Here is a 13,304-nt window from a genome sequence, read left to right as displayed (position 1 = left end):
GGCAGCAGGGAGCTCGGTTTTCATCCGACTTTACAAAATTACTACTAAGAGGGGTTCCTTTACTTCTTAAAGGCGATTCAACACACTTTGTACAGCTGCCAGATGACTCCTTGCAACTTATAACAACAGAATGTATCTCTATATTTAAAGAAATAGTACATGTAGGTGTCATTTGAAGTGTTTCATAATCATTTGCAGATTATTTGTTTGTGTTGTGTACTTGGATTCCCCCCACTCACTGAATGGACTGTTCCACACTCGCTTGCTTCCCTCGTTGAAACAGTTGCAGCAGCGTCCGTGTGGAAAATTATCACTCGAGACTATTATTAGCACAATATCGAAAATAAAACATTGACATTTGAGAAAAAAAACTTGACACTAGGTAAAGTATTGATGAACTGCATACAGTGTACATGTTAAAATATAAAAAGTCTATAAAACCACACTTATTCTTTGAAAGAAATCCAGATAATCACAATAAACAAAACATGTCAAGTTCTAATGACTTACCGTTGGCAAGTGCTATTGTATTGACATGCTTCTTTTAAAATCAATAAAACGTTCCTTTCTTAAAGTAGCACAAGGTTAGACATCACCTCCTTTCAGGACAATTCCCTTTTTTACATAGTCTACAATCACCATCATGTCCTCTGATAAACAAAACTTAAAATAGGCACAATTTAACACATAACAAGGTCATCTAATGTAGTGAAACAAAGCAGTGGTATTACAACAATAACAACCTTATTTCATCTTAAGCCCCTGTGTGACTTCCCCCAGCCTCTCTGAAGATGCCCACCCCTCCATCAGCGCCTCTTGTGTAGGCTAATGTAACACTGCAGGCAGGGTGGTGTGTGTGTCAGCATTTCAGTGAGTGGATAAATAATTAACTGTGTGTAGCATGTGTGTGTGTGTGTGTGTGTGTGTGTGTGTGTGTGTGTGTGTGTGTGTGTGTGTGTGTGTGTGTGTGTGTCTTCCTGTAGCCCGACACCTGTTTCTATAAGCACGTGGAGTGTTTATCTCTACCTAAGAGTGAGTACAATAGAGACTTTAGGGGGGGTTGAGGCAGTGATAAAGTAGTCTGAGGTCGCTTTTGTTGCTTTCACCAGTTTGCAACCTAAAGCTGCCACTACACTGTTGCTGTTCAACTAAAGAGGATGAAAACATTACTGCTGTTATAACTCCATCACTCATAGGGATAGAAAATGTCCAACCTTTATAGAGGTTGTAAAACACAACCACTGCAAGGTTTACTATAAACATAGAATTGTTTTTTGATACATATTTTCAACTGCTGAGATAGTTGTTCATTTTGATCAATATTTTCTACCAGACAAATTGACCTACTCTGTTTGGAACTGAATTCATAGATCTAGAAATGCTCCTTTATTTATATTACATACCCACCTGAAAATGTTCATGCAGATTAAGAAGTCCATTTTGATACATATTTCATAACCAACCTAAAAAACTCAGATTTAAACTGCATTTATAGAGATAGAAGTCCACTTTGATTTATTTATCTCACAATGTGCTATCCTTTTTATGATTTTAATTTTTGTGTACCCAACTGTGGAAGAACAGTTGGCTACACATTCCCTTCCTGATAGAATGTGATACTCTACTTCAACTATACCATTACAGAGGTATACGTGCTTTCACAAAATGTTCATAACTGGAACATTGTGCATTTACCTGACAGAATTCATGTTGACTAGATGACATATTTTTAAAACTGCATTTATAGAAGAAAGGTGAATTTCAATGCATTTGAATTAAATATTGAAGTATGCTACCCTACTTTTTCTGCAGAGGTAGAATCTAATTTATATTTACATTTCCACCTGAAAAATTGGGGGAGAATTTAATTTTGAGACTTTTTTTTTACTTAAAACATTCACCTGCTCTCACTGCAACTTTGAAGACTCAGTTTTACAAATATTTTCAGAACATACTACCCCACTAGAGTTTGCAGAGAAATGCATTTTGAAAAACACACAACTCTATAGAGTTGTGTAAATCAATAGAAGTGCATTTGATTAATATTTTCTACCTATCAGAATGTGCTTCCCTACTTGTTTCTACAAAGATAGAAGCAGAGATATTTTGTTTACACTTTTTTTGTAGAGGGTAAAAGGACAATCTGATACATATTTCCTTCCTAACAGACATTATACCATATTTGTAACTATACATAAATGTGGAAGTTCCTTCTGATCCACATTTCTTCCTGACAGAATGTGCTATCCAACATGTTTCTGCAAAGGTAAAGTATATAACTCTGAAGTCTTTCCTGAAGAGTTCACCTATTCTGTGACCTATTCCTAAACTGTACATTTAGAGATATGAGTGCGTATTGAGGAAATATTTGTTTGTATTTGATACAACATCCTACCTGACACTTAGTCTGTTTTAAACTGCATTCATGGAAGTAGAAGTATATTGTATTTATTGTGTTATTAGGCATCAAGAAAACCACTTTTTTTTTTGTAAATGTAAATAATAGTTTACATGAAACCAAAATAAATATCATATGCATTATATGAAATACTTTATATATTGAATAATTTTTTTAGGACTGAAATATTAATTACTGGCACAACCCCTTTCTATGATAACTACAGGAAAGTGAAAAAATATATATATATTATTAATAATAATACTTATAATAATAATAATAATAACTATAATACTACTACTAATAATACTAATACTACTACTACTACTACTACTACTACTACTACTACTACTAATAATAATAATAATAATAATAATAATAATAATAATAATAATAATTAGCATGAGTTTTTGGGCCTTGAGACTTTTTCTTGACAAAAATCCCTTAAATGTTTTATTGACAGTTCCTTTTTCCTCCAGCAGAGGCAATGTTGCTTAATATTGAGTCATCTTATAGCATATTGAAAGTTTATGAAATACAGTAGTACTGTATGAGTAAAGCAGACAAATCGAAGGTATATATTGTAGGCTACATCTCATTTTTAAATTGACCTATTTCCCAAACCTGCAGTCACAGTTCACACATCTATTTGAAATGTAGACATCAAATTGATTCACTAATCGAAGATACAATCTTACACATGGACATTGCAAAAGAAGAGTTTTTTTTCTTGCTCAAGGCTCACTACAATACGCTACAATTAAAGCTTCTGATAGGTTGAATATAATACCATAAAACATAAGATATACTTCAGGTTTAAGTACTATACTATATGAAGAGGGGCAGTTTCTGTTCCATAAACACAATTATCCACCAGAGGCCACTGAAAGTCCTCCACTCTGCTTTTACTGCAGTGTTAGTTGTAAATGAATCATCTAGAGTTTGGACACAGTTGATGACAGGTCCAATTATTAATTATTAAGTGTTTGCAGGTGCATCTTCCTTACAGCCAATTATCAAACTATCAGTATCAAGTAATAACTCACATTTTAGTTGCCAGAGAAACATATTTTGCTCTTTCACAGACATACCCTTGCATACAATATCATATTAAATGTACAAGAACTAATATATACAGTATACAGATGAGTCTTATTCTGTAATTGAAGGGTTTGTCTCTAGATTCTCTTTTCATTGTACAATCAGAAAACATCCTAACTTGTCGTTGCTGTTGTTGTTTTCTAAATTTAGCATAAGGAGCTAAAAAAGTATAATTGTTGTCATTAAATCAGCATTAAACCAAATGAAACCAAGTTATCTTGGGGCTCCAATTTATCTCGGTTGTTGGAACAGGCACAGAAGCTACAGTCCTCCTCCCACTGGACATAGTATTGATTCCTGCCCCCAACATGATTTGATACATGCCATCTCCCCACATCTGCCCTATCAAATCAAATAAAGGCTTAAAGGCACCACACTCCACTCTGCCCACCACACACACACACACACACACACACACACACACACACACACACACACACACACACACACACACACACACACACACACACACACAAAATGTAATTGTAGGAAAGGTCACCTTTTGCTTTTATGATGTAAGACCTCGCCCTTTGATTGGGTTTTGTACATGCACCTTAAAAAAATGTCCCAAATATAGATTTTTTTTATTACAATGATTCAATATTTAATCTAATACTTAATTTATTTTTGAAAACATTTTAAAGTCCAAATTCATCATGTTAATTTCACCTTCTATACTGATGATTCCACATCACACCACCAGACTGGGTGTCAGAGAGTGAGTCCGCAGTGTTACTGATTTCAAATGTCCAGGCATTTCTAAATATGAGTTCAGGTCGACGCACGTGTTGCAAAATTGTGTAAAATTTCCTCATAAAGACTTGTCGACCTCTCTTTCCTTTCTGCATGGCATACATGCACATGTAATCTTCCTGATGATTAGTGACGAGCAGTGACTGCAGCTGGAAACGCGGAACACACTGCTCATATATTGATCTGTCTGTCTTTGCATTACATAGAGTGAGGGGCAATGCTCCCCTCTATAGTACTCTGTCAATATTTAGGGAACACATGGAACTGAAATCAGAGTTTAACTTGATTAAGCTTCAATAACAGATTATTTAAAAATATATATATATATTTTCAGTATGTGGCATGAGAAAATTGAAGCCCTTGACTGGCATTGCAGTAATGGCAGGTGTAGAATACTACTTCTAAACATGAAGAATATTGATTATTTAGATGCCATCACTAGTAAAGTGACAGAAGTTGTTAGTTCTTTCATCTGTACTTTTTTCTACTGCATGTGTCACTCATGAGACTCCTTTTTTTCTTTTCTTGTTATTCAGACTTTAGTCCCCGTAAATATTGTGGCTCTCTGTTTTAAAGCCAATTGACCTGATTGTCCTGTTTATGTCAAAACAAAGACCTGGAATAAACTCATGTTTTTCAGCGGTGTGAGCAGGTTGAGAACAACCTAGTTGGATGTGATACAGCTCTTGTTTTGTATCAACATTAGTTGTTAGTTTTGAGGGTCGATATGAGATCATGTCGTCACCGGCCAAGACTTTTATCATAGCTATATTGTTTTCTTATAAATCATGGGCCAAATGTGAAAGGGTGCATTTCAAAGTAACAGCGAAAAAAAAAAAAAAGTAAATTATATTTTTAAGGTGACCAAATATAACTACACACCCAATCCAATCCAATCCACTTTATTTACATAGCACATTTAAAAAAACAATGAAGTTTAGAAAAGTGCTGCACAGTGACGTAAAATAAATTAAAACACATAGAACATAAAACGATGTCAGAGAATAAAATAGAATAAAATAAAAGAATCATGATAAAACAAATAAAACACTTTTAAAAAATAAATAGAAAAAAAAACACTGTAAGAGCAAATAAAAATCAAATCGAAGAACAGACAGAGACAGAGACCACACAACTCTCGTGCCGGGTTAAAAGCCAAGGAGTAAAAATGTGTTTTAAGACAGGATTTAAAAGTCGGTAATGTTGGGGACAATCTAACATGGGGGGGGGGGGGGGGGGGGGGGCAGCTCGTTCCACAGTTTGGGGGCCACTGCTGAGAAGGCACGGCCACCCCTGGTGTTCAGCCATTTAAAGATTTAAAAACAAACAATAAAATCTTAAAATGAATCCTAAAATGACACACAAACTGTTGAAAGCACCCTCCAAAAGCAGGCTTCAAAGCAAAAAATTACAAAAAAGATTCACATCAACCAATTAAATTGATTGTAGAAAGACAGTGGGATGATTTTTTTTTTTAAATGAAAAAGACTACTTACATATGTACTGGACATAATAGACCACACAAGCAAAAGTTCTTCACTGAAGCTGTATAACAAAACTGGGGACCAAGTGGCATCCTCCAGCTTTAAGAAATTAAGCAAATACAGGAGTGTAAAAAAAACTGCATTATGTGGTGAACCAACATTTTTCATACAGATGTTGGGCTGAGCTTCCCGGTGCATGCACACATGGTATCTATTAATCACCTGCTGCATTTCTTCTACCCTGACTCTTCTCATCCACTCTGCACACAACACACACACACACACACACACACACACACACACACACACACACACACACACACACACACACACACACACACACACACACAAACACACACATTGTGCCATTACTGCTCTCAACACTGCTTGAGTATGGGCGTTTTGAATAGTGACTTTGTGCAAAATAGTCTAGTGCAATACACAAGTGCAATAATAACAAACTGTGCAATAATAAGACTCCGTGATTTGATTTGTATGTTGTGTGTGTATGACAGTGTTTTTTTATTCCTGTATTTATTACTTTTTATACCTTGATTGTTTTTGCCTCTTTTGAATGGCACCTAATGAGGACTGCACCTTTCATTGTACTTGTTGCAATGACAATAAAGGCATTCTATCTACACACACACACACACACACACACACACACACACACACACACACACACACACACACACTTTGATAGGGATAATACACAACAACAGAACTAAAATATACTGTGTAAACTAAAAAAGTGCTCCAAACTGGTATTTTTGTAGAACTATAACATCGTGTTCATGAAGGCTCTCGGTAACAGGGAAAGACTTGGTGGCTACTATTATGTAACAGCCACAGAGTAAATCTATGTGGCTAGCTCAGTAGCTAATGTTAAGCCACCTTAACAGTTAATCAAAGTGATCTCTTCTAGCTTCCTCTTCAAACATGGAGATTCCAAATTTTGGTTGGATGATGCTAAAGTCATCATGCCAATAATCTTGACAAGCAAAGCAAAATCATTATTCATAAATGTACTTATGTGTGTATAGATTTCTGGACATGCCACAATAGAGGGACACGATTAGGCTGCAGACAGCATATGGACTGCTGAAACACGGATAAGATACAGCCGCTGTAAAAACTGGGTAATCATATTTGCACTACTTCACTTTTTATCGTCTGTGCTGATAGCGGCACTGCTGAGTAGACTTTACAAGAAGATTCCAGATACTAAGTGGACGTTATACCTGTGTTATTTCATGTTACAGGTTTTTGTTTTCAGGCTCTGATGTGGAAGTGGAACTGATTTGTTATGTGCATTAATGAGCACCTACATGCAGCTTTGAGATGAAAATACTGCGTCACATAACAACAGATTTTTGTTAAGATGCTACAAGGCTAACGAAAACACAACAGTAATCTGTAAGAGCTCAGTTCAATTATGTGAATACTTGATAACTTCTTATACCTCTTTAAACAATAAAACAATCATCAACGTTACTGGTATCTTGAAAAAAATGCCCCTCCAAAAATAAGGGAAAAAAACATATTAAAGCAAAAAAATCTGCATATAGAACAAGTGAAAATTTCCTTGGTAAGATTTCTTAAAATATGACTTAAAATAAGATTTCTTAATATGATAATATTAGAAAACTGTGATTTTAAAATTAGCAGGGAAAACTTATTTCAAGCAATATTTTACCAGCATTTTAAAGCTTAGTGTCTCAGAATAAGCCAGGAATTCTAACAATTAGTATTTTTCACTCAAAAAAAGATTTTTGCACTAATACATTTCATGTCAACTTCTTCATTGAAGATATATTCACCTTAATTTGATTTGTATTAAAGCAGCACTTCTCTAGGTTTAAGACCATCTTGTACTTGAAATAAGATTACAAAGTTTAATTTCAGCATTTTGAGATATAATGTCTTCTCATAGTTAGCTGGATATACTAATATTCAGTCATGTTGTTTATTAGGATGAGCCAGCTATGCAGAAAGGTAGGTGTTTCATTGTGTGCACGTAGTTTGAGGATGTGTATTTTTATCTGATTTCGAAGAAACAGTGCCTGAAAACTCTAACCCACCCTTTAAAAAAGCAACTCCTCCTTCTTTCTTTCTTTCTTTCTTTCTTTCTTTCTTTCCTTCTTTCTTTCTTTCTTTCTTTCTTTCTTTTATCAATGGATCTGTTTTCTGATAGATTCTCCAATAAAATGCATTTACTTAAATCAAGTAAATTGTTTATCCATCTTCTACAAATAAGATCTCAGCTTGAAAAATGTATGAAATGTAAAACAAACCTTGTTTCTTCTGAATCAAAACTCAAAACAAGATCATTTCAAGATTGTTTGACTTAACAAGATATTTAAGATGCATTGTCTTAAAACAAGTCCCTCTATCTTGCTCAAATGTTACTTGTTAAGTAAATTTATTTTAAATCAAGTGGGATAAGACATTTTGACAACAAATGAGACAATCTCACTTGGTAAGATTTTGAGTTTTTGCAGTGTATCAAAATGTTACAACTCTGATTATTTAAAACTATTAAAAGCAACATAAAATAAATATGTTGCATGCCTCAGTTGTACTTGTGTGTATGCTTAAAATAAACATAATTTAAGCAACACTGACACCAAAGCAGAGGCTAAGTGTGGCATATAACTTGTAGAGATTCAAAATCCTTTTAACATTTCCTTGAATATGTGCTCAGTAAAGGTGAACTCGAAATGAAAATGAACCTTCATTTCATTTGGTTTTCACTGTCTCTGTTGCATTGATGAACAACACTTCCTCATCAAGCTTTGGGTTTTGTGTGTGGAAATGTTGGTTTGGATGTGGCAGTGCTGTCAGAGAGTTCCTCAGATATAGACCAAAGGTTGAATCTGCGCAAGTCCAGTCCCTGCACAGTGTGTGTGTGAGTGTGTGTGTAAATGTGTGTGTGAGTATATCATTTGGAACAAAGCCAAATAAGTAATCTATATGATGTACTGTACATGTAGAGTAAACTGTATGTCCTGTACAGTTGTGTGGGTCTCCTGTGTCAACTTTTAGGATTGAGCAGAGGGGAGAGGGGAACATTCAACAGGGGGATTCAATTAAATCATATTTGTTTCTGCTCACATAGAGTTTGAATATTCAACAAAAATAATTATTTCAAATCTTCTTTTGAAAATATAAACTAATGTAACATGCTTTGATATTACTGAGGTGTACCCTCGAGAGGACATCAACACATTTTCAATCGTTTTATAAAAGTTAGGTCACAAGGACTTTTCCTTGCCTCAAAGTGCATAAGGTAAAAGCACAAAACATAGCTTGAAGATCAGAATAGTTCAGAGGTCCTTGAGATGCAGATTGAATCAGCTAACCATTATCCTTTTGTCCATATGCAGCCCTCTTCTCTAGATAAAACAAATGACATCATACTTTGTAGTCTTAAAACTATCTACACACAAAAAATCTGCTGTGCACCTTAACCCTCCTGTTATGTTGTGGGTCAAACTGACCCATTTTAAAGTTCAAAAGTCTAAAAAAAAACTTTTAAAAGTATTATTTTGCATTTCTAATGTCACAGTGGATGAAAGGCTAGTGGTATTCAGAGGTTCCTTCCATCTTAGGTAATATGTGCCTTCCAAACCAACTAAATACAGCATGAAAATCTGGGCAGCATGTGACAGAAGAGGTGTCTCGTGTTAATTTATCAACATCACTTCATAATAGAGAAAAAAAAAAAGTAAAATAAAGAAAAATCTAAGTCATGTAAAACGTATTTATATTTAGGGCTTTTCAATGTACATTAAAACAAGTTTTAACATTATATGTAAATATTATATATAAAACGAGCGAGTTATCCTCATTGAACCATGATTTGTAAGAATTAAAGAACACCATTGCACTAAATATTGATTTAAATGGTTAGTAATGGAGTTGATAATGAGATTAAAAAATGTTTATTGTGATTTTTTTTGGGTTCGGACACTTTTGGATCATTAAATATGCCCTGGGTCAAGTTGACCCAGGGACATTATTGATGTCCCTAGGAAACGAACATAACAGGAGGGTTAATGCAAGCTTTATATTACTTTGGGAGGACATAAATGACAAGAGTATCTCAATATGAGGTATATATTACCAAATATAAATTATTAATATAAAAAAGGTAATCTGTTTGATAGAAAGTCAGTAATTTTTTTAAAAGCATATTACATAATTTCCTCAACTGGCTGATTCAGAGGCCACTGATTTTTCACCATAGAAATCCTGAAACTAATACTGCAGAGACTCAGGGATCCCTTCATGAGCAAATCATCCATCTACATTTAAAGTAGGTACAGTATGTGTGCATGCATACATGCATGCTTTCTCTATATGCTCTGCATAACATGATAACCTTTGATCTTCCTCCATAGAATGATTCTATCAGTGAAGTTTTATCAGGTTTGGTCTAAAGTGCTAGCTGTCAGCTGCAGATAAACTGAAGAACAATCATGGTGGTTTATGACACAGCGATACCCTGTGCATGACTTCATTGTGTCTGGACTTTCAGCCAATGTTTGCTCAATCAGACTGACTGACAGGTCAGTACACTGTCAGAGATGGTATTGCAAATTGTATCATGCAGTAATGTGTGTTGTAAGTGAATGCATTTTTTATAAGAATATAATATATGTCTTGGGTTAAAAACAAGGGTGCACATTGCTCATTGCATATGTATTTTCTATCAGCAATAAATACAACCCATTCTCATTGTCAAAATTATTTTTGTTGAATAATTTAAGCAAATATCTACACACTTTAGTTGTGATAGATTATGGCTTTTTGCAACATGGTCCTCTACAAGTTATCAGTTGATTGTTGCAGTACCTCCAATAAGTATAATTCCATCATTTAAGCAAGATCCCCCCCCAGACAATGTCCCAAAAAATCATTTCAGTTTGCAAAATGCAGCAAACACATCTGTCAGTTTGTGCACAATGAGCCACAGTTAGAAGACTTTTCTGTCAGACACTTAAAAGGAAATGAGGAGAGGCAGACATGTTGATTCTGTTACTGACTGTATGATGTTAAGAGGAAATTGTAACATGTGCAAGTGGAGAAGAGATGTAAGGCTTGTGACCTTGTGACCCCAGATGAAAAATACAGCAACTTTTTGAAGATGATTTTGCAGTCAGATTTCAGGTAACATAGAAAATGCATGTTTTGGAAATGATGCCCAGAGACAGAGTAATGCTCATGTTTAACTTTTCATTTTCTCTCTCTGTGAAGTGAGTACGGGCATTTCTACTTTCAAGAGTCTTTCAAGAGGCTGGATGTGCATGGAAAAACCCAGAAAGAGGGTGGAGCCAAAAGCGATCCATAACCTGAGACTATATATATTGACAATGACCACAAATCGCATGAGCTCCTCTCATCCTACTGTAAAATCAGTGCCCACCATAAACATGATCTTTGAGAAAAATATCAAAAACAAGATCCTTAAGATCTAATTATATCATAAAGTTTTCCTTTGGAAGCTTGCTGAGCAAACGTTTACCAATATTTTAAAAATGTTATCTCTTGAGCTTTAGTGTTAATGATCCAGAGAAAAACTCCCATCTACGTAAGGGCCTTTTAAGTGTTATGTATGTTACTGTTATTTGAAGGCTTTTCAGTGTGCCATCACATGCTGTAAATTCAAACTCTTTGCCCATGTTACTTTTTCTGAAAAAACCTGGCTGGAATAGCTTCACTCAAAGCTCATGTTTGCAGATTTGCCAAGCTACTCGAGTCCAGCAATCCCCACACACGTGATTAAGAATATACAGATAACCCATGATTACACAAAACAGAGCACAGTCTATATATCTCTGCCCTGCTGTATCTCTTTCAAACTGTCATGTGAGTAGGTTATCATGCTGTTTGATCATACACCATCAGGAAGCTATGTGTCCTATTCAAGCTGCTTTTTCACTGCAGAAAATGTCTTTACCTTTTAATTGTAGGTACTGACAAAGTAGAATCCGTGCTTTCATTGGATTAAACAGCCGACCTTCATGCCGGGCAACTGATTGGGCAAGAGTACCTGCAGGTGCCCCTCTCGGCAACTGCACATGTCTGTCTGTGTGATGTAGGTCAGAGGGTTTAAACTACTCATGAGCCTCATCAGGTGGAGAGCAGAAACACAATGATATGCCAGTCTCTATTGCCTTTTTACTTAAATAACAATAAAAAAATATATAAAAATACATCTCAGTTGTGCTTGATGTATCTTCTTCTCATATGCACTCTTCATCTTCCTCTTATTACACTGTCAGCCTTGGTCAATGTGCACAAACATATTGAGAACCAAATGAGGGCCTTTATATGAGACCCTCAATGGAGACACACAAAGTAGGTCCAGTGCAGCCAGCATCGAAATAAAGAATGTTTCCCCTTCTTGTACAGATTTGAGTACCCACTATTCACTCTGTTGCTTACAGTGATTTTCAGTGGTAGGATGTGTAGTGGTTCTGACCACGGTTGAATGATTTTGAGGAAGGGATGCTACTATTTGTAGAAACTATAAATCCTTACTTTACATGACATATTGCTAAAAGCTCCATTCACATGGATGTTAGGTTAAAACTACTGCTGACAAATTGAAGCAAAGGAAGGCCAGGGTAGCCTATTAAAAACACTCACACAAGTATAGTCCTGTAACAAGATATCACTTTCAACTACATCTGCAGACATTTGATGTGTTTAATGATTTGGATTACTTGGTGAGAACTGTCTGTTGGGTGAATTATAAACATGTGTTTATTTTATTTTTTTCATTTAACATGTATTTTAAATCTATCTATAGTTTTTTTTTTCAGATTCAATCAGGAATGTGCTAGAAGCTATATTTATACATGTTTCCTCTAAGTATCGTTTCCCATGAACAGGATGTTCACTCAACTGTTCAGTGAGAGCAGAACAAGGCATTACTCAATCGTAATCAGTCTATGTGTGGTATATTTTTTTACATTTTTTAAGATACATGAGAGTTATAGTGAAAAATATCTAAACAGTAAGGGAACATTGACAGTTCAGAGGCTCAAGCCCCCTTTGGACTCTATCTGTGTACATGTCTGTCAGTGCAAACACTGTCCGTACCTGACAAACTTTTAGAAGGTGCTGATGGCCATATATTGCAACAGGCTATTACACAATGTTCAGATGTAGTCAAGTGATCAATGTGCAACAGAACAAAAGACGGTTAAATGAATTAGATTAGAAGAAGATTAAAAATAACATCATTTGAAAGTATACTGAGTACGCTTCTTTATACTTTGTACAAATAAAAACATTCCTGAATCCAAGCTTGTAGCTGTGTATGTGTTCATGGCATCCACTGCTGAAAAGTTCACAGTGCTTCCAATTTCAACAGAAAACCAAACTCTGCATGAACCTTTGAATCTTTGCTGTTCAAAGTTCATCATCTAACCCAAATCAAATTTTGTTTTCACTGTTTTCATTCAAGCTTGTGAAAGTGGGAGCAACAACAAGCATCCAACTCCTAAAAAGGTACTGTAAGTACTTGAATTTATTTCTACTTTAAGGATTATCTG

Source organism: Notolabrus celidotus, chromosome 13 (genome assembly GCF_009762535.1).
Source record: "Notolabrus celidotus isolate fNotCel1 chromosome 13, fNotCel1.pri, whole genome shotgun sequence".
NCBI classification, from domain to species: domain Eukaryota; kingdom Metazoa; phylum Chordata; class Actinopteri; order Labriformes; family Labridae; genus Notolabrus; species Notolabrus celidotus.
Note: the sequence above shows the minus strand (reverse complement) of the source record.